General features: G+C 37.5%; 1 long non-coding RNA gene across 1 annotated transcript in view; it reads right to left on the bottom strand.

Annotated features, from left to right (window-relative positions):
* LOC132520623 (uncharacterized) overlaps window positions 1-19,959 on the bottom strand; it is a 310,484-nt gene that overhangs the window by 115,574 nt on the left and 174,951 nt on the right. The window contains exon 2 of the long non-coding RNA XR_009540585.1: window positions 13,375-13,454. This is a non-coding gene — a long non-coding RNA (uncharacterized LOC132520623). The remainder of the gene's footprint in view (window positions 1-13,374; window positions 13,455-19,959) is intronic.

Here is a 19,959-nt window from a genome sequence, read left to right as displayed (position 1 = left end):
TTTATCAACGAAATTACATAGTATAGACATTTTTGTATCTGACCTTCCCAGCAATATTATAATTGTGAAATTCATCCCTGTTGTTGGCTGTGACGGTAGTTCCTTCATTTCCATTTTTAAACAGTATTTCATTGTATGACTATAACACCCTTATTTATCTATACTACTGTTCAGTGGACATTTATGTTTTTCCAGTTTAGGATCATAATGAATAATGATGCTATGAATATTCATTTGTATGTCCATTGGTGTGTGTGTGTGTGCATGCGCGCACACACACACACACACACACACACACACACACTTTTCTGCTGGATACCCCTATCCAATTTCACTAAGGAGTGAAATTGCTGGGTCATAAGTTATGCAAAAGATCAGCTTTAAGAGATACTATTAAGTATTTTTCCAAAGTGATCACACTAATTTATAGTCCAGTCCTAGCAGCAGTATAGGAGGATTCTTGTTTCAGTCATGAAACCCAATACAAAATAAATGTCAAAGTTGAGAAGAATTTCTGCTATTATAGAAATCTGAGCACATGGAAACTTTGAGAGAAATGTTTCATTAGATATCTGAAGGCATGCAATAATACTAGTGGCTAATGCCTATATATAGGACTTACTTTGTGCCAGACACTGTTTTACTGTTCTAAGAAGTACATATGTAATGTAGTCTTCACAACAACCCTATGATAAAGGTACTATTATTATATTATTATTCCCATTTTACAGATGAGGAAACTAGCACAGGAGGTTAAGTAAATTGCCCATGGTCATCTAGTTTGTACGTATTATAGCTGGAATGTGAACCTAGGCAACACGTCCCCAAAACCCACGTTCTTAAACTACTGCCTGGTACATTAACAATGGAATAATTCACAAAAGTCAGTGCCCCTGTAACTTATATCAACCATTAACAGCACATGTTTGAAATACGAATATATGAAATGTTAGTGTTAGTATTTTTCATAATGGCTCATAATGGCTAATTGAAACAGAAAGCAGACATCAGTGAGCTGAGGCCAGTCTTTAAGAAGTATTTTAATTTTAGAACCCAGGTATGGAGTTTTTGTACTGCTTTTATAAATTCCTTTGTTTAGGCTTTCAAACGTTAAATTCAAAGTTAATGCTACATTTAACATTAAATTTAGAAATTCCTTCTTTTAGACCTGCAAATGTACATCATCTAAAAATACAGCCTTTGTAATCAAGAAGACATAAAAATAAATGCACTTGATTTGACAAGTTAACTGTAATAAACAGTAATAATAATAATAAAACTCTAGGTCTATGTCTACCTAGTGCTGCTCAGGAATCAGGCACACACCACTGCAACATGACTACCTGGATATCCTCAGTCACAGGTGATGATACCCTCTGAGGGGGCATAACCACCATTTCCAGTCAAGCTCTTATATACACCACACTGATGAAATGGGTCTGTGTTGTGAGTCAGCCAAGCAAGTGGCAGTACTAAGCAGGAGACACAAGTACTCAAATAACCCTAGCTCTAGCTAGTTTGACAACCTGAGTCTCACCATGCACTAACATGTTATTCAAATTAGACTGCCACTCATTTGAGAGCTCCAACTCCACCATATCCCCCAGTTCTCTCTGTTCCCCGGGGTACATTCAGCTCTCTGATGGTAATCAGCCTTACAGTTTCAACTACATGGAGGCCCAAGGAGATCAAATACTGTACAAGAAGATAGGAATTCTGACAAAATTCTTGAGCTCCTCTAAGTAAACTAACAGTAAATGAGCAAGGGGAGAAGGTTTCCTTGTGTGGAGCTATCTTCATCTGAGAGGTTGTGACTCCATCTGTATATATACCTTTCTTTTCCTCTTTCTATTCCTTCCAATTTAAAACAGCACCATTTCTAGCCAGTGTGTCTGAAGAAAAACATATAAATGATTGTAAAATAATTTGCAAAAATATATATTGCTGTAAAATATTCAAAGAGATTTCCTTTCTTGCAGAATAAGTCCCTATTGTATACACAATAGGATATTTCAGATACATTTTGTTGCATATTTAGCACAATTTTGAATATTCATATTGCCCCAAAAGCTACTTACTAGAGCCTTCATAATAATACTTTTTAATCTTCTATACAACAGCATAAACCCCAAGTCTTCTTTATGAATTCACTAAAGTTGTATTCAAATAAGAGTAATTATCCTTAAGTATATAAGCCTAAAATATGTAAAGGATATTTATGTATTAAAGCTGGTAGGTTCTGATTGCTTTTATTTTGATGGGGAGTTATGAATCCTCTACATTTAAAAGAAAATGTGTTTTCAAGCCCCAAAGCTAGAAATCTTTTTAAAACATATTGAAAATGAAGTCATATTTCCCTGGTCTATTTCAGCATACAGTACTTTGTAAAATAAATACTCCAAAGTGGTTTGACTTCACAACAATAATTGCTTAAAAACTGCCCCAAGGTTAGGCTTGGCATTGAAGATTTTGTCTGGTGGTCAATTATTATGGTTCTGTTAATGCTCTAAAACACTGTCTACAATAGAAATGTCAACTTCTCTGTAGTCCATATGAATGAAATATTACAAATTGAAGTATGCAGTTGATGTGCAACTTCTCCTATGAAATACAATGATTGCTATTTGCCAGTATATTTTCAAAAAATATATGAGCAACAATTGGTATGAATGCCTAGGGACTACAATTAAAAGTATTGTTCAATTCCATACAATCCAATCTTTTATCATATTGTTATATTTAGTGACTAGTTCATTATGAGTTACATCAGAAAGTAAGACAGCCTTCCCTAACTCAGTGACATACAATACACTATAATTATTTATTAGGGGCTTGTGTACACCTATTAACTCTGTGATTCTTGGTAGACATTTTAAACTGTAATTTATAAAGAAGGTAGAATTTGAAACAGAGATAGTTCCTCCATTGAGAAAAAGCAGGAATGCCCAAAGCACCACATCAAAAGCCTGCTCACCCATTTCAAATTCTGAATAGTAATAAAAGCATGTCCTACCACCTGCTCTAGCAGCCCTTTCCACAGAATCAAGGACAAAAGAAACAGGAAGATTACTGGGGAAACAACATCCTATGCAGCTTCCACTTGCCTCTTCTCCCTGCTATCTCTATTCTGCCTGTTCCAAGGGAGACAAGATCAAACCATGCATGTGTTTAAACAGCATTTAAGTAATACCAGTAAGTCAGGCGAGCACTTTGGTTTACACTGTGTTGTAGTCAAAGGGCAGAGAGTCTTAAAATTCTGGGGAATAATTTATATAATATTGCATGTGCTACAATTATCACTTACATGAACAGCATTGACCTGAATCTTTAACTCTTTTCTGGAAACATACTTTGCACATTGAAGAAGTGCCTTAAATCACATTATAATTTCTTATTCTTCAAAAAGTTGTCAATCAAGAAGGAGCTAGTCATCATCAAATATATTCTAGTCACTGTGGAGGTTTAAAAAAAAGAGTAAAAAAAAAAGAGTAAAATATGTGACCTCTACCGGTGAAGAATCGTATCTGGTTGTTTTAAAAAAAGACATACAAAAGTTACTAGAAAATAAAGTGTAGTGTGTATTACAACACACTAGAACGTTTTCAAACTATACTTGCTTTGGGAATTTAGCAAGGAATGGAAGAGCTTGGTCTCAAACTGTCATTGAAGGAAATATATGTGTTGAACTGATTGGTGGAGAGGCAAGAAGATATCTCATGTGGAAGGGAGACCACTTGGAAAATGGTACAAAATGGGAATGAGCATGTAGAAGACAGAGGTTAACCAATGTGACTGATTCATCAATGAGATGTTTATCATAGTACCTGGTTAATGGAGAGTGTTAAATGGCACATGTGAACCTGTAGGGACAGCCACCAAAAGAATTGAAGTAGGAAAATACAAGCTGTAAGCTTTTGTCTTAGGAGATTCATCAGGAAACAGTGGTAAAGTAGGGTATTAAGAAATTAATGATTGCATTGAACACTTTAACGTATACAACATACTGGAAACGAGCTCCAGAGTGAGTGTGTCTTGACTGGACTCCCAGCAACCCTACTTACTGAGATACCCAGAACTGCTGCTGAAATCCTTGGGCAGCAGTTTTCTCATCTAAAATTTTGGTATAATAAAATACCTAGCTCATTGGGTTATTATGAAAATTAAATGGATTAATACAGGTTAAAAGCTTGGAGTAGAGCAGGTACATCATAAGCAGTCAATAACACAATGCCATTATTATTATTGGGAATTACATGTATATGTTGCATATTCACACACACAATTTTTTATATTAATTCTCTCATCGTGTAAAAATTATTAACTTGAGGATAAACGATTATGAATTTTTCAAAACTACATCCCACAGCAGTTTGCAAGGTACAAGTCACAGAACAGGCATACAATAGATATTTCCTAAAGAAAAAAAAATATGGAAAGGGAGAGATAGGCTAATATTGGATATTGATTATTAAGCTAATAGAAAAAATTCATGAGGGAACAAGACTGCATCAACTACTCTGACCCCCTCAGAACTTAGAGAAATGCACTGAACGAATATCCACAATGTGTTCCAAGGAAATGTAGGAAAATTTTCTGAAATCATACACAAGAGCAAACTGACAGCTTAATCATTCTAGGTCTCCCCAAAAAGATGCAGAATCACATGTGAAATTTAACAGGAGTCAGGAAAGCTGAAGAGATGAACCAGGAAGGGAACTCTTCAAAGAGAATAGAGTCTTGAGTGTTTCAAAACATATAGAAGCAGAGACAGAGATTTTCTGTGGGGAGACAAATACTGGGGACAGTTACTTAGAGGAGAGAGGTTTCACATTCTCCACAAAGGTTAGAGGCGTGTGTGTGTGTGTCTCCTATGTATTTCAGAGCAAAAGTGAGCCGACAGCATAGAGCAATGGATGCATATAGATAACAAGCCACCAGTGGGTACCACAAATGTGGGAAGCAGACCTCGTGGGTCAAAACAAGGACATAAGAATACAAAGGAACAGTGCAGATGAGATGGAGCCTGCCTCTGAGGTGCTCCTAACACTCATGACCTTACTTTTCAAAGTTCCAGTTAATGGAATAAGGTGAAAGAAATTCAAAATATAAGGAGCTTGGCAGCATGGCTGAGGTAGCAGGTCACCCTGATGTGCTGCTGGCTTCAATTTATTAGATGCTATTTTCTTTTAAGTCAACTTCTTAGCATAACTTATGCTCAGAGTTCTTGTAAGAAGTGGTGTATAGAAACAAAAGAATGGCAAATGAGTCAGTATAATACAATTTTGCAATAAAATCCCAAACAAGGGACTTCCCTGGCGGTCTAGTGGTTAAGATTCCATGCTTCCACTGCAGGGGGCACGGGTTCGGTCCCTGGTCTGGGAACTAAGGATCCTGCATGCCGCGTGGCGGTGGCCAAAAAAAAAATCACAAGCAAAAAGCAATTCCTTAGAATTTTTAATATAGGACCTCTGTTGGCAGAGTTGATCAACCCAGAGATTACCTATGCATACAAAGAGATAAATATATAATGAAATTATGTTGGAAAGATATGTCTGAGCCAGTAATCTAATCATTCTGTAGATGCTACAAATTATGACTTCACAAGCACTGTATTTGCAATTGGTTCCCTAAAAAGAAAAGAGAGGCTTTGATGGTGATGGTCTGGTTGAGAAGGGAGAAGTTGAACATATCCTTATTTAAGTATTACAATGCCATCTCTTCAATGAGGCTTTCCTATACACTCCTGTAGAAAACAGATGCCCAGCATTCACTCTATCACAGAGCTTGTATATGCATTAATTACGTTTCTTAATTTTTTACTTGGTTATTTTCTTTTTCACCCAATGGAATATAAGGTCCATGAGAAAGAGGATAGTAACGATTTTGAAAGGCCACACAGTATAAAGAGTAAGAGCACAGATTTGAGAACTAAACACCAGAATTAGAGTCCTGGGCACACTGCTTAATGTCTCCATGTCTTGGTTTCCTCACCTGGAAAATACAGTTAATAACAGGACTGATACACTTTAAAATATACAATAACAAATATATATTTTATAGATATTAACCACTATATAAGTCTTAGCTTTTATTGTTTATGTTCACCACTTTCCTCAATGCCTAGAACAGCAAATGAATGGATAAATATTCAAACACACATGTACACATATACATTCTGCACATCCTAACTTTCTACTGAAATGTGGAATATTCATAATCAGGTGTTTACTTTTAAATAATTAAAACTGTTCAAAGTACCTGTATATGTCAAATATATACAAGTAACGTGCAGTGTTACTGTGAAGCTCAGAACTGCATTTGGCACCACAAGGACCCATGCTTCAGCCAAATTCAAGGCTTCCCAACCAGTGGTCCTCAGAGTTACTGCAAAGCATCTTCAAGTCCACAGTGCACAAAGAATAGTTGATTGACTACATAAATCTGTCTTGCATTTCTTTGACTATCTTTCAGATATATGCATTGTAATTAATAAAATATGAATGCATTTAAAACTACTACTGAGTTCAACGGAATTAGCATTGTTCTGTAGTTCCTCATTGTTTTGTAGTTCCTTCATTATCTTAAAATTCTTTGGCAATTGATTCAAAAAAATAAAACTAGTGTCTTTGGGGATTCTGAAAAGTTTGACATTTAAATGGGAATCTTAAACGTGGAAAGGTTGAGAATCACAGGTTTAGGTCATGCTGCACCACCAAAATGTCATCTTGCCCTCCCCAAGCTCCCCAGCAAGCAGCAAAGGGCACCTGAGTCAAGGAATACACAGACTAGAAGTGCTCCTGTTCAGCCTTCTCATCTAAACTGCTCTAGGCATCATTGCCTGAGTTTGTCTACATTTGTGAATTCTGTTTCAGCAGAAAGGTCAGGCCTTTGCTCAGAAATAGCTTAAACCATTGTGGATGAAACATGCCTTCTTTTTTAATATTGTTAAGTTGAGACTGAGAGAAGGTAGTAGACCATAAAACTCACACTGTTACAATGTTTCAAAATTTCAGTGGTGTCTTTCTAAATATTTACCTCCATTGAGAGGCTTCTCAAGCAGGTGATAAAATATTAGTATCTTCACCCATTAATCATCCATAATCACTACAGCCACATTTCAACATCCCTGCCACAAGTACAGATGCCTGGACCCTGTGAGAGACACTGGAGGGAAATGATGAAGATGGGAAACGTGATAAAGCAATTGTGGAACTCCTATATCAAGAGGAAGGCTTTGATGTCCCACTATATTACAGTTTTCTGGAAATTTCTAAATAAAGAATACTACTATCAGGAAGACATAAGCTCTGTGTTACCCTCCTTCTGTCTATAGGCATAATAATAAAAGATAATGTAGCAGTCCTTCAGTTAATTGCACCATGACCAGTGGTGGAGATACAGCACAGGAGAACCAATGCTGTGGGTTCATGAAATCTCATTTCATTTTTCTTCTGAAAATGCAAGAAAACCACATTTCCAAATTGCCCTTGCTATTAGGTCAGGGCTGTATGATTAGTCCGTCTAGCAGTACGTAAATGGAATTCATACATGTAAATTCTAGTCAGAAGTTAAGGGTGGGTATATATCCTCTGCCCACTCTCTTCTGAAACCATTTAAGACCTGCTGCTAAATTTCACATGAATAAGAAACAGGGAATTCCCCGGTGGTCCAGTGGTCGGGACTCAGCACTTTCACTGCGGAGAGCCTGGGTTCAATCCCTATCCCTGGTCCAGGAACTAAGATCCCACAAGCCATGCCATGCGGCCAAAAAAAAAATTCCATATTACATCACTGTTACTGCATGTTCTAATTTGTTACACTGCATATCCTTGCCTAACCTAATACACAGTGTGTTCTAAACAAGTTACTTTCCCAATTAAACTGAAGATTAGTTATTAAACAGAAGTACATTGGCTTTGGAGTTTGATAAACTTGGTTTTAAATACCAAGTTTACATCTTATGATTGAAATCTTTAGAAAGTTAAATGACTTCTAAGTCCTAATATGCTTTTTCTATAAAATGCATAGAATATCACATGCTATGCAGTTTTACTATACAAAGTACTATACAAAGTACCTTAGGTAACTAAACAAGTGAATAAATTTGTGAGTGTATATATGTGTTTGCACTCCTTGGAGTACAAAAACAGCTCAGTGAATATTAATTTCGTGTTTTGTATTATTTCTAAAAAATATAATTTGACTAGAAATGAATTAGATGCTTAGAATAAAAGTTTTAAGGATAAAAGGAACCTGAATCCATCCCTTTATTTTGCAGATGGGGCAAAATGAGATAGAGGTTAAGTGAATAGCATTGCCTATAGTGAAATGCTCTTCTTTCCATCATACTATCTGCTGTTGAATTAGATATAATTAGAAAGTATTAAGAAATGTCATAACTTACTTTCCTACATACTAGATACCACGGCATCAAAATGTGGAATTGAAAGAGTTATTCATCTGCAAGTTTTATAAAATATAAAATAACTCCTCAGTCTTGCCCAACCATGTGGAAATAAGAGGCACAGATGTTTCGAGCAGTGTCAAGGATGATGACAGTGAAGCAGCGGTCTTTCCTCTACCCAAAGCCAACTGGCTTCTGTATAAACTGACTGCACAACTGTGGCTTCATTCGTGAATACTTAAGTTAATTTGTACAGTAATGTAGCAGAGAGGTTCAGAGCATCAATGCCTACCAGATAGACTTTGGCCCAAATTCCAGTTTCACCACCCTCCAAGTCTAGGGTCCTAGGCAGTTTAACCACTTGTTAGCTCTCCATTTCCTTATCTATAAAATCAGGATAAGAGTATTTGCTACAAAGAAGTTTTCTGAGTATTAAAAGAGTTAACGTTTGTAAAATCATTTAATACAATGTCTGACAACTAGTAAGCACACACTAATGACAATTATCATGATGTGCAGAAATCCATTCCTCTCAGTACACTGTAATCACACAATGGATATACCTGCATATAAATATTCATACCCACATATACATTATGAATGAAAACTTGTTACATCTGCTAAATCACTTATATTTGTGCCTCTATGGAAATGTTTGTAATTGAGTTACCACAGAGAATTCACATTTGCAAAGCATGAATGGGATCTGATATAACACAAATTAAAGATTAAAATTTGTAAAAACGGGGCTTCCCTTGTGGCGCAGTGGTTGAGAGTCCGCCTGCTGATGCAGGGGACATGGGTTCGTGCCCCGGTCCAGGAAGATCCCACATGCCGCGGAGCTGCTGGGCCCGTGAGCCATGGCCGCTGGGCCTGCGCGAGAGGCCGCGACGGTGAGAGGCCCGCGTACCGCAAAAAAAAAAATTTGTAAAAACGCAATTTCAAAAGATATTTACAATGTTAGTATAGCCTCTTTTTTTTAATAAATTTATTTATTTTATTTATTTATCTTTGGCTGCATTGGGCCCTCTCTAGTGGCGAGCAGGGGCTACTCTTCATTGTGGTGGCCTCTCTTGCTGCGGAGCACGGGCTTTAGGTGCGCGGGCTTCAGTAGTTGTGGCGCGCAGGCTTAGTTTAGTTGCTCCGCAGCAGCACGTGGGATCTTCCTGGACCACGGCTCAAACCCATGTCCCCTGCCTTGGCAGACAGATTCTTAACCACTGAGCCACCAGGGAAGTCCCAGTATAGACTCTTAAAGCAACTCATTAAATAGCAAATTTTTTCTCTGCCTTCTTATGTACAATATAACCAAATTTCACATTTTATCAATTACTTAGAATTATCATTATATTAATTATACATGCCATAGCTGCTCCTGATGTGGGATATAGGGAGTAAGGAGTATGGATTTAAAAGACATTCTCAAACACTTGCTTGCTATATAAAGTAGATGATTAGCTTGCTTTTTGCTTATCTGCATTATTCTTATGAAATTGAATATGTTGAGCTGTTTGTCCTTCAGGGCAACAGAACACCATGAACTTTTTGAAGAATAGATTAATAAATTAAAGAGTGAAGTAATCATCCCTGAACTGCTTTACTTGCCTGCCAGAAAAATTATCTTCTTTGCTTGTGCTTCCAGTATCTTTTGAGTTGTCAGCACCATTCAAAACATTTCTTAAGATTCCACCATGCATGTCATTTCAGATCGCCTGTGTTGTTTCTCATACTGTCCTCTCCATGCCCAAACCAAATGAACAAACTTGACTGTATAATTTTGAATTAGGGTCTGCAATAACTGTCAGCCCTGTAACAGGTGTGAGTTCCAAGATGCTTTTGTGCCTACAGAGCTATTGCTTTCTCCACCCGAATGGAAAACTGTTTCAAGCACTGATTTATATGCCAGTTTTCTGACTAGGATTGGATCTGGCTTCTCAGTTTCAACATTCCTAACAGGGTTCTAAAACAAGCCTACTTTCCCTAGGAGTTGGACCCTCTGTCCCTCCTGCCAACAGCTGGCTGGAATCCTGCTTCAACCCAGATGGACTCCCACACTCCGGAAACCACACAATCCCCATCCACCTGTCTCCATGGCACTACTGCAAGGAAACTCAGGCTGAGGGGCCCCCACCACCTGATTTGAATCTCAGGATATCAATTCAAGTCCAGATGGAGAACAAATTTGCTGCATCAACTTGGATCCCAAATCGGATTCCTGCCACCATCCTCACAGGCAAACCCTCTACTGAGAAGGTTTCCCTAGTCCTGGCACTGCCTGTTCCTAACTTGTTTTTCTCTTGCTGCAGGTCAAACAATTGAGGATTCATCATGCCACATGACCCATCCTACAAAGTTTATTACGATAAATACCTTTGGCAGCCTAATGCTCTCCTTCTCTCTGGCATCTTTCATTAATACGCTGTCAATGAAAAGTACCCTCAGATGTACCCAGTACTTTTCTAGGATACTTTGGGCTCATTACTAATGCCTCACCAACAAAATAAAAAGAGAGTCTCTACAGCTATGATACTGAGTTAAAACAATGAAATGTGTACAGTTTACGCTGTATAAAGTCTGTTTGTGACACACTGTATTAGTTTACTCCACCTACCATAATAAAATACCACATACTGGGTGGGTGGCTTAAGCAACAGAGAGGTACTTTCTCACAGTTCTAGAGGCTGGAAGTTCAAAATCAAAGTGTTGGCAGGTTTGGTTTCTCCTGAGGCCTCTCTCCTTGGCTTGCAGATGGCTGCTCTCTTGCTGTATCCCAACATGTCCTTTTCTTTGTGCAAGTGCATCCCTGATGTCTCTCTCATGTGTCCAAATTTCCTCTTATAAAGGATACCAGCCAGATTGGATTAAGGCTCACCCTAATGGTCTTATTTTAAATTAGCTGCCTCAACAATAAGGACCTAGTATGTAGCACAGGGAACTATATTCAATATCTTGTACTAACCTATAATGCAAAAAAAAATCTGAAAAAAGAATATATATATATATATGTATATATATACATATATATGTGAATCACTTTGCTGTACACCTGAAACTAACACATTATAAATCAACTAAACTTCAATTTAAAAAATAAATAAATAAATAAAATCAAGAGCCTCATTAAAGGCCCTGTCTCTCAATACAGTCGCATTCTGAGGTACTGGTGGTTAGGGCTTCAACATATGAATTTCAGAGGGAAGGTGGGACAATTTATCCCATAACACATGAAATAATATCCTCTTCACAAGGTCTTAGTATACTGCTTTGAAGAATGAGTCACCCATAGTAGACCTCTTTTAGAGGTTATTAAGTGGCTGAAAAACTATTTCAAACTTTTAATCTTGACCTCACTAGGAACCTGTGAGATAATACTCACAGGCAAAATGAGTAAAATTTTACCATCAAATCTGACTTTCTGAAATGGGCTGGACAATAGTGAAAATAGTTACTGTACCCAATAAACCTCTAGTCTCTAAGTTGTCTTTAAATGATGCTTCAGAAAGAAATATCTTGGTCTATCCATGTACTAGTATGTTTTGTTTACACTACAGTCAATTATATTCCTTTAAATGTTTTAATGAACATTTCAAATTGCCAGATGTTTTATGTCATGTTAGCCTGGAGTATGGAGAAACAGAAAATGGCTCCCAGTAGCAGTGTGTTCACTAACAACTACCACTGGTATAAAATTTCACAAGATCTGAGAACAAAAGGCTCATTTTTTTTTTAACTGATAAAATGATCAGAAAATGGTCACTATTCAAAAACAAATTCTATGTAAAGACCCATTTTCATTCTGTGGTTTTTAAGGATTGAGTTTTCTCCCCACTGGCTATGCCACTTGGAAATGCCAAAGTTTCCCATCCCTCAATTCAATCCTTCCAGTTAGGGCACTGGATAATCTTGGATGTGGAAGCATTTTAGAATCCACACAGCGGGGAGGCTCCTGTAAGGCAGCTGGCACTGCTCAGCTGCGTCTGTCACCACTGCCATGCAGCCTGCAGGGATACCTGCCTGGCACACAGCCCACTGGGGACCAAGAAGAAGCGGGGAGCCCGCACTGCTGGCTCTTCTCTCCCACGCTGTTCCTGAACCTTGCTCCGTTATTAGTGCTGCTCCCAGCTCCTGGGCTCTCCTGTTCCCACTGCTCCTATCGTTCCAGCTCTCTGCTGGGCTCAGCTTCTCTTTTTCTTTCCATCCTCAGGCTGCAATGAACATTTTCATAATAGAACTTTGCACCCTGGTGAGAGTCTATCTGTAGAACAGATTCCTTGAATTGGACTTGTGGGGAATGCTCGATACTTTTTTAATGCGTAAAGAAGGAGCAAAGGTGATGCACTAAGAAAACCCTTTGGTTTCCTATCACTGTTGAAAGAGCACAGGTTTCTATATTATTCTAAGTTTTCTTAAGAGCATGTGTGGCCATGGGAGGGGTGAGAAGCAGAGAAGAGTCCAGAGAGGAAGAAAAGAAGGAAAAGAGAGAAAAGAAGGTGAGAGGGAACTGGAAGGTTTTCAGGCAAATGAGGGGAACAGTTGGTAGGGAGGAAAAAATTTAAACTATGTCCAAGCACAGTGACGTTCACTTCCAAAATTAAAATTGTCTGCTGGTTATGGCTGAAAACCCACAATTCTTTTTTTAATCTTATTTTCACCATCATAGTCTTCTCAGGCTGACATAATTACCTTTTGGGGTTTCATCAGCATTTGGCAAAATTACAGCATCTCAATTTCAAAAACGTTTTATTTCCAGAAAGGAATCTAAAGCCTCTTATGTTTTAACACATGGAAGGTGGTTAGCTGTTAACAACTAACTTTTTACCTAAAGAGTGACATAATTAACCCAAGCATGTTACGTTCCCATCACTGGATGTTATATCACTAATTTTATTTTTTAGAAATCAGGCTTCATTTAATAATAAACTAGCATTTGAAATTATTATTAGCATCATGGCAAATCTACCCAAGGTTACCTTTCACGGAATAGCCGCCTGTTGTTCTCAGTAGGTTTTGCCCTGCAGCAGGTGACAGATGGTCCATGTGAGGATGAACACTGGAGAAAAGAAAAAGGAAAAATATCAAAGTGGATATACTGTGTCTTTTTTGAAAGTAATTTATCTTTTGATTTCATGTTCACATAAGGAGGAAAAATTTATGGCTATCCTGTGATAAGTGTGGTAAAGTAGCAGGCTCCTGATCTCAGCGATGATGCTGGGCAGGGAATGGCTCATTGTGGCTGCAGAGGAACAGGTGGTCCTTAGATTTTTAGACTCAGAAGTTTAATTGTATCAGCTCAGTTGGGGAGATCAGGCCTTGGCAAAGAGAGAAAATGTAACCAAATTCTGAATAGGCTGCTTTATAAACCTGTTGCCAACTGGTTAACTTACAATGAGAAACATACTTTTGAATGAAAGAATAGTTTTCTCCAGAATGAAGGCTTTAAAAATATATATATTTACCAAAATGCAATTATATGAGCTTGGACTCAGAGCAAAGGGGTTAACATGATAAAAAACAACAGCACCTGCTCACAGAGTACAGTCTCTGTCACAGCTACTCAACTGTAACTTTGTAGTGTGAAACAGCCATGGATAGGGCAGGTAAAGAAATGGGCAAGGCCATTTCCCACTATAACTTCATACACCAAACAGGCAGCACGCAGGCTTTGGCTTTGGCTCAGGTCTGCACCACAAGTCATATGCATGATCATATATGAGAGATTTATCACAACTCTGCGAGGTTAGCGTTATATATTTCATGGGTGAAGAAACTGAGGCTCAGAGAAATTAATCGACTTATTACCTGAAGTGACACAGGTAATAATGCTAATGAATTTTTCAAACCAGGGCTTCCTATTTCAAGTCAGATTCTGTTGCATCAAAGTTGGCTACTCTGGAGGTAATTCCACTGAGGCAATAGTAAAGTCATTTTTCTTAATTCAAAATATTTGTATCGGTTGAAATTATCATTTTCCCAAGAGAAACACCAACATTTTAATCCTCAAACTCCATTATTTTTCTAAACTCTGTGAAGATTTTAATATTTACTCACTGTGATTGAGCTGCACAAAGAAAATAGCTTCTTAAATTCTTTAAATCTGCATTTATTTTTTTCACAACCTCTAACCATGGGTAGGAAGATTTTTTTTTTTTCAACTGGTCAGTTAAAGTATTTCTGCCTCTTCTTGTTTCAACAACCCTTATTCAGTCTTTCCAAAGTTCAACTTCCTATTAGGGCTTTTTAAAATTTGCCTCTTTCACAGAATTTAGTCTTTTAAGGTAAATGTCCAGTCTTTCAGATTTACCCCCTTAGTCCTCTCAAGTTTATATGAGTGTGTGAGGGGGTTTGACCTTGTCCTCATAGAAGTAGGAGAAGGACACATGAAAGGATGGTGGAGAGATTCCTTCCTCAGATCCATGAGGTATCACCTGGATCTCTATATTCTCTTATACAGAATATATGGAGCAGTCTCCTCCCCAGATTGGTGACTGCTGATGGGCAGGTGGCTGGACCAGGCTTTTGGGGTGACATGCTGGCACCACTGCTAGGACCCATAAGGACTTTTCACCCAGTCTCAAAGTCCTTACCTATGGTGGCCACTCTGTCTTGATCCCTGGTCTCTGCTACCTGCCAGCAATTTCAACATCTCTTCATCACTTCATTGGAGAAATTCTGGGATCCCAGAACGCCGTACAGACCATCTACCTAGCTGCCTTACAGCAAGGATATGCATAACCACTCCATGCCAAGCTGGAAGTATCTGAGGGATAGAGGCTCAAAGGCTTCCATTCAGTCTTGCCAGGGAAGCATGACCAGCCTGAATGGACTCAGGCCCCGCATATCCATGTGAATATATCAAGTCAACTCTTTTTTTATTTTTCAATTTAGGCAGATAGTAAGAGCCCTTATTCCTCATCTACTCACTCTCCTCTCTGTCCTCTCCTCTGCCTTCCTCTCCCCACAAACTACCAAGACAAGCAGCAATTTTTCTCTCCCTCTCTCTCTCTGCCCCTGCTTGATAAGGACCACCTGAAAATGGAACTCTGCAGTCCAGTTTCATCAGCCTCACTCATGTTATGCTTCATGAAGAAATAAAAGAATGTAGAAAATCCTCTGTTTTACCAAAGCCAGGCTTTTAAGTCTATTGTCTTCTGTAAACTTCTATCTGTATAGTGTCAGAAACTGAATATTAATTCACTCTCTTTGATTTCCTCTTCTGGCATTCTTAATCCCTACCTGAGACAGATACACTTCTAAAATTGGCTAGGAAATTGAATATGGATATCACACACACACACACATTTAAAAAATATAAATTCTATTATATACCATTACAGTATAATATTAAGTTTCCATATTCCTAAAACATTTTTCATTGTTCAATGAAAGTTGTGTGCTTCCTGAATACCCGAAGAAATAAACCTGTATTTATTTCCAAATGGAAAGCTGTACTTCAGAGAGTACAACGTTTGAAAATTTATGGATTCTTTTAACAGCAATAATAGAGAATTGCACATTTTCACGTTTTCAGTAGACTGTATTTGTACCCTAGTCCTCATTCCATAGACTTCTGCAAATAAGAGAGACTTCTGCAGATAAGAGGAAGGGTGTGTCTAGAAACTATTATGTAAGACAGCCTGGGCAGCATAATAAGAAGTTCATTTGCGGCCTTTATTAGAATTCCCACACCTGAGAACCTAGATTAGAATTCAAGCCACTGAATTAACACATGGCACTTCCATAAAACCTAAAAGGTAAAATTTCAGGTCTCTGAGGGGCACGAGGTCTTAACTTCTTGTGGTAAGAACCTCTTAACTTTCTAGAGTCAAAACTAAAATAATTTCCTCCTACTCTTGGCATCACAACAACCATCTTCTCTGATCCACTCTATCATTTGACTATTTTATAGGTAGAAACTTTACTCTGTAACTTTAATTTTTCAAATCCCTTTTCTGAAAGCATGTTAATTTAACCCACTAATGCTTTATTAAATGAATAAACCAAGTATAATCCCCATGTATAAATGAGGAATCACACACGTTTTATGATATATCCATGTGCTACAAAGAACTGGAATTAGAATAGTTTCCTAAGTTTTAGAAGAGTTCACTGCCATTATCACAAATCATGCATCTTCTTACATTGCTTCCACAATTTGTTGGTTCACCACATAAAGAACTATTATAAAGAGTTATTAAGTCTGCTCTTATCTTTCTCTTTCCAAGTCCAATTTCAGTGCTAATGTAGAGGATAGAACTATTACCTTATACGCTAAAAATTTTATAATTTTATTGTGAAGTTTTCTTTGGGGAGTCATGTGACTGTGTTATATTCAAATTTGTGATATGAGGTGTGGTAATGAGGGGTTTGTTCTCGTTATATTTCTAATTAAAGTTTTCTCTATAGCTCCTTTTTTCTGACCCTTTGATCATTTTTGTGATATCTGAGCCTTTCCAACATTCCTATTAATTAGATAAACTCGACAGTCTAATAATGTTTTGAATATTGCTTCATATTTTGCCCAAATATGCAGACTAATCCCTGATTTTATTTTTCCTTTATTACTCTTTTCCTGCTTGTTTTTGAGATGCTTTTTTTGGACTGTCCATTAATTTCTTCACCAAACTTTATCATAAACTCACATCATATGTTTACTCCTGAATTTACATCTTTCACTGTATCTTGAAAATATAACCAACTATTTTGAAATTCTGGAAACAAAAGATACGACATCAACATTACACTTAAGCTATCAATGATTAACTTATTTTTGGCTTAACTCAAATTATGGTATTTGGAGAATTCGTGTTGCAACACAAAATTTTTGAATCTGTGTATGTAGAATGACGTATCAAATGCACTGTTTTTAAGAAAGTTAAGTTTCTCCTCGTCATGAGATACAAGAAATACATGGTTAGCAAGTGTTACTTGCTTTTGACTAGCTAAACTGCCTTATTAAAGTGCCAAGAAGAACAGTAATTTCTTGGGAGCAAATACAGTTGCACAGAAAGAAATTCCACTTTCTGAGGAATCCTAAACACTTTTAGACCCTGCTGTTCTTAACAAGATACTGAAACACCCGACCCATCTCTCACTCTATTCCATAGTCCTTCTCAGGAACCAGGACTTATGAGGTGAGATAGCACCTGCCTTTTTCCCACCTTCTTTTTAGAGTTCTTTTGCACTTCCCACAGTAGTGCATCCTTTCTGCCTTGTTAATCACCTCAGACTACTCAAGCAGACAAAGCTCTCATCTTCTTAGTGAACAATGGGTAAGCATTAACTGGAATTACATGAATATCTGTGTTCATTTTTTCTATGAAAGCAAAAATAGAGGCGGTCTTTTCCACCACTAAACTGCCAATGCCTAGCACAGTGTCTGGCTGTGTGACATCTACACACATGTTTGTTACATGCTTCACATAGTGATGCTATTCACATGCAGAAGAGACTCCTCGAATTTTCAAAAGATTAATTTTGATTCATATATACATGTATATGCTCTATGTTCCTCTTTTAATAAAACTAGATGTTTTTATTCTTAACATTCTCAACATTCTCATTTGTAAAATCTCTCTTACCTTTCTTTCCCTTGATGATATGATTTTATAAGCTTGCTGATTCAGACTCATGCCAGTTTCCGTTTTCTCATCAACAAAATGGTGAGCGAACAAGAAACAACCTCTTCCTCACAGTATGGTTATGAGGATTAAATGCAACAATACATACAAAACATTGCCCCAGAGTGTATTTATTCAAAATGCCTATAGGGCATTCCCAATGCTCAGTAAACATCAGCTGCCTTTTTTCTCCTTCTCGTTTTATTCCAGCTACAAAAGGAAATGCCATCTTTTCTACAACTATCTCATTAAGGTAAAATGAGATTCTCTATTTAAACAAAGCCCTTCCTTACCTAAGAAAGTAACCAAAGTCATCCGGTTGTTCTAAACACACACAGCAGTTGTGTAGGTGATGGAGAGCTGAAGTCAGTTCAATAAATCATGAAAGAATACAAAGTTTAACAAAGAAGAGTTTAATTGGGAACTGTAGTACATCCATCTGCTCTAGCATCTTTTACTGAGTCCCAATTATTACTGCCTGAGGCAGATAAGCTTTAGACTAATCTGAATGAAGTGAGATGTGACATTAATTGTTACATTTGAATTCTTACTAGATTAGAAATTGTGCAGCTACACACATGGCACATAACAACTTCCAGGTCCTCTTTTTCTTTTCTTTTCTTTTTTTTTTTTTTTCTATTTTCAAGAGATTATTCCATCTAGGGTGTTGCTGTGCTATTAAAAAGTAAATCTTGCATAGGATAAAGTGTTCCCTGAGACTTTGTTTCATGTGAGAGAAAGGGATACGGGCTCTACCAGACTAGTAACAGCCAGATGCAGTTCGTGTTTACCTTCTCAAATGCAGATTACAGACAGATTACTGTCTTTTGCCATGAAAAGAAAAAAACAAAACAAAACAAAAAAACCTGTCTTTGGAAGGACTGATCTCCAGGAACAAAAGTAAATTCAGACAAAAGGGAAAATTAACCAACATTTAGAAAGCATGAGGTCAGCCACAAAACTCTATTGGTAGGAATTTTTATTCATATTTAATAGATAAATAGGCTCATGGAGGTTAACTGGAAGTCACACAGCTAGCAAATGGATGAGCAGAGATTTAAATTCAGCTGGGTTGGGTTATTTTCCCTTTCAAACATGGTTCATTCTCCTGCTGCTCCCTGTTTTATGAGCAACAAACTCAGAGGACTGTGTTTAGGATCAAATTGATACTGTAGATGAAATGTGCTTTGAGGGCTGAAGGATGGAGGTGTCTAGTAGGCATATGGACATCCCCTGATCCAGTTTCCCCATCAGTAAAATGTAATGTTGTGAAAATAAAATTGGAGGAAGTTTTAAGGACACTTTAGAAAGTTAAAATACTATAGTGTATCTTTATTCTGTTCATGCTTGTTTATAATAAAGAAGCAGAAAGCCACATGCCTAGAGACCATCCTTCCTTCCCTCTTACCTTTCCTCCTCACTGCTCTCCCCCAGCTCCTCCTATCACAAATTCTCATGTACATATACTTGAAGACAGTGAAGTCCTTAAAAGAAATTTCCAAGAAAATATAAAGAGAAGGTGAAGAGAAGGACATTTAAAGTCTTCGAGGAGGAACCAACCTGTGTTTCGTATCTTGGGGCAGTGTTCTCAGAACTCTTTCAGAATTACAATAATATCATTACTTATTTGATTTACAAGCTCCTTAAGCACAGAGGTGGTATCTTAAGGTTCTTTGTATTCCCAGTATCTAGCACAGTAAAGAAAACTTAATAAATATTTATTCTTGATAGGGAATACATGTGTGTGTGTGTGCATGCACACACACACACACACACACACAGACTCATGCATTGATAGCGAATTCCTTGTCTATAAGAATTTTGTTGTACCCATCTTGAGATAACTGAGGCAACTATGGTAAGTTTCAAAAAGCATGTTAGAAGCCCTAAAAAAAAAAAAAAAAAAAAAAGCATGTTAGAAGCCCTAGATTTAGTAGG

Source organism: Lagenorhynchus albirostris, chromosome 5 (genome assembly GCF_949774975.1).
Source record: "Lagenorhynchus albirostris chromosome 5, mLagAlb1.1, whole genome shotgun sequence".
NCBI lineage: Eukaryota > Metazoa > Chordata > Mammalia > Artiodactyla > Delphinidae > Lagenorhynchus > Lagenorhynchus albirostris.
Note: the sequence above shows the minus strand (reverse complement) of the source record. Positions and strands in the feature narration are given on the sequence as shown.